Source organism: Rhinopithecus bieti, unplaced genomic scaffold (genome assembly GCF_001698545.2).
Source record: "Rhinopithecus bieti isolate Rb0 unplaced genomic scaffold, ASM169854v2 scaffold_16773, whole genome shotgun sequence".
NCBI lineage: Eukaryota > Metazoa > Chordata > Mammalia > Primates > Cercopithecidae > Rhinopithecus > Rhinopithecus bieti.
In genome coordinates, this window is record NW_016808848.1 from 1841200 (window position 1) to 1843889 (window position 2690).

At 42.2% G+C, this 2690-nt stretch overlaps 1 pseudogene; it reads right to left on the minus strand.

Annotated features, from left to right (window-relative positions):
* Positions 1-1220: 1220 nt before the first annotated feature.
* LOC108539105 (phosducin-like protein 3 pseudogene) overlaps positions 1221-2690 on the minus strand; it is a 72520-nt pseudogene continuing 71050 nt past the window's right edge.

The following is a 2690-nucleotide window of genomic DNA, read 5'->3' on the forward strand; positions in this document are numbered from 1 at the left end:
CCCGGGCTGGAGTGCAGTGGCCGGATCTCAGCTCACTGCAAGCTCCGCCTCCCGGGTTTACGCCATTCTCCTGCCTCAGCCTCCCGAGTAGCTGGGACTACAGGCGCCCGCCACCTCACCCGGCTAGTTTTTTGTTATTTTTTAGTAGAGACGGGGTTTCACCATGTTAGCCAGGATGGTCTCGATCTTCTGACCTCGTGATCCGCCCGTCTCGGCCTCCCAAAGCGCTGGGATTACAGGCTTGAGCCACCGCGCCGGGCATTGTTGTCCAGGCTGCCAAGACAAAATAAATCAGTGTGTTAATTACTTGAATAAAATAACAGTAGAAAAACAGCTGCAACTAATGGAAAGAAAACAAATAGAAGTCTGAAGTGTTATTCCACTGTGGAAGATTACAGACTATGCTGGAATTATACACATTAAGAAATCAATGAGAATGGACGCTTCGGACCTCTTTAAATCACATGACCACAATTAACTGTATGGACTTCTTTCTACCTGGCGAGGAAGCAGACAAATTATGACTCACCCTTTAAAATCCAAGATATGCATGACTTTGTCTTTTCTTCTTTTTTTTCTCCCTTGCTTTCTCCTTGAATTTATAATTATGATGGGAAGAAAAATGTAGATAAGACTTAAACATATATTTTTGGTCAGAAGAACAAAGAATCTATAAAAGATATTGGCATGAACCCTACTGCATTTATCATTTTTCCAAAGCATGTGGCTGGGATGTTCCAGATGCCCTAGGGCCAATCGTTCGTGCTGCAGGGTACTGGAACTTGCTGCTCCTTCTGCCTGGAACCTGCTCTTTCCTTGTCTGGTGAACTCTGACTCATGATGCAAAATTCAGTTCAAATACTTCCTAGTGACCCTCCCTGCAGACCAGGACCCCAATGTGTGCTGTCATTTCCTCCTGTACTTTTCCTTCATAGCTCTTCTTGGACATTGTAATTAAGGATTTACTTGATACTTTGGTCAATGTCTGCCTCTCCCTCTCAATGGTAAGATCCATAGGGCAGGGTCCTAGGTTGGTTTTCTCATCACTGTATGCCCAGGGCCTGGAATAGTGTTGGATTATTATTATTTTTTAATACCAATAGCTAGTTTTAATTTTTTTAAGGAAATACTACAATTTAAAAAAGTTCCAAAAAATTAACAAAATTTCCAGCAATGATTACTTTTGAAATGCAAAGATTTGAAGCATAATTTATACAAAACTAAAACCGAAAGGATTTATTCTTACTTTTCCTTTTAAAAAAATCCTGACAATTTGTCACAAGAAAGTTCAGCAAGTTACAGCAGCTGCAGCCTCCATCACCCTTGGAATCACTGTCCCTCTTCATGAGGACAGAGTGCCACATTGAGGGCAGCAACACGTCTTCAGTTGGTTTCTTAGGGTTTTCCTCCAAGTCTGTGTTACTCGCTCCAGATTCAGACAGTTTCCACTCCACCTTATCTCTTGTCAAGTTCATGCTGCCAAACACCAGAGGACGGATAAACTGAGGCTTGATATCTCCTTCCAGGTAAACAAATATCGTGGGCAGATTCCTATCAGGATAATTGGGTGTGCAGGTTGTTGTTGAAATGGCTTTGATAAATTTGACATTAGGAAACTTCCTGGCAAGTCCACTGAGGTGCTGATTTATCAGGGCACGGGGGGAAGTCCTTGTTTGTAAAGGTGCAAGATGACCCGCAAACCCTCACCAGGTAACTTCTTGAACATAATCCTTTCCTGAGACCTCCAAGACTTCTCCACATTTATTCTTCAGTTTAGGTACTTTCCACTCACCCAGTCTCTGCTGCCTGTACATTTCAATAGCATGTTCATCCTCCTCATTACATTTGTCTTCATGACCCTCCAACTCTTCAAAGTCATATCTTCATATGTTTTCACCACTGACTGTTGGAGGATACATTGCTACTCTTCCTCCTTTTTCTCCAATTCTTTCAGACTTTCCTTGGCGGGAAATTACATAATTACATCTTACACAGCAAGGGCATCTTGAAAGAACTCTGTCTGCATTGGGGTACTGCATCTTGTTTGCAATTGCTCAAGCCAGTTGCGCTGTGGTGCCCCCATCCCTCCGCTCCCTTTTGCCCAGAGTTGGATTCTCAATCAGTATTTGTTGAGTAAAACAACAAACCTCTGCCCGCTCAAGCCTGTAATCCCAGCACTTTGGGAGGAGGCTGAGGCGGAAGGATTACTTGAGGCCAGGAGTTCAAGACCGGCCTGGGCAACATAGTGAGACCTTGTCTCTACAAAAAGTACAAAAAATTAGTCAGTGTGGTGGCACTAGCCTGTGGTTCCAGCCACTTGGGAGGCTGAGGTAGAGGATTCCTTGAGCCCACAAGGTTGAGGTAAAGTGACCGGTGATCACGCCACTGCACTCCAGCTGGGTGACAGAGCAAGACCCTTTCTTAAAAAACCAAACAAAACACTTTAACTAACAATAATGCCCACTGTTTATGTAATGTTGTTGTGTCAGGTACTGTAACAAATGCTTGCCATATTTTAATTAAATATCACTTCACAAAGTTTTACTTTATTCCCAATATATATATAACACTATCTTCATTAGTCAGTCATTTGATATAAGTCCAGACCTTTTCTTTGATTATGAGTTCATTGATTATGAGTTCACTGATTGGAAGTTCTTTAGTTTTTTTTTTTTTTTTTTTTTTTTTTT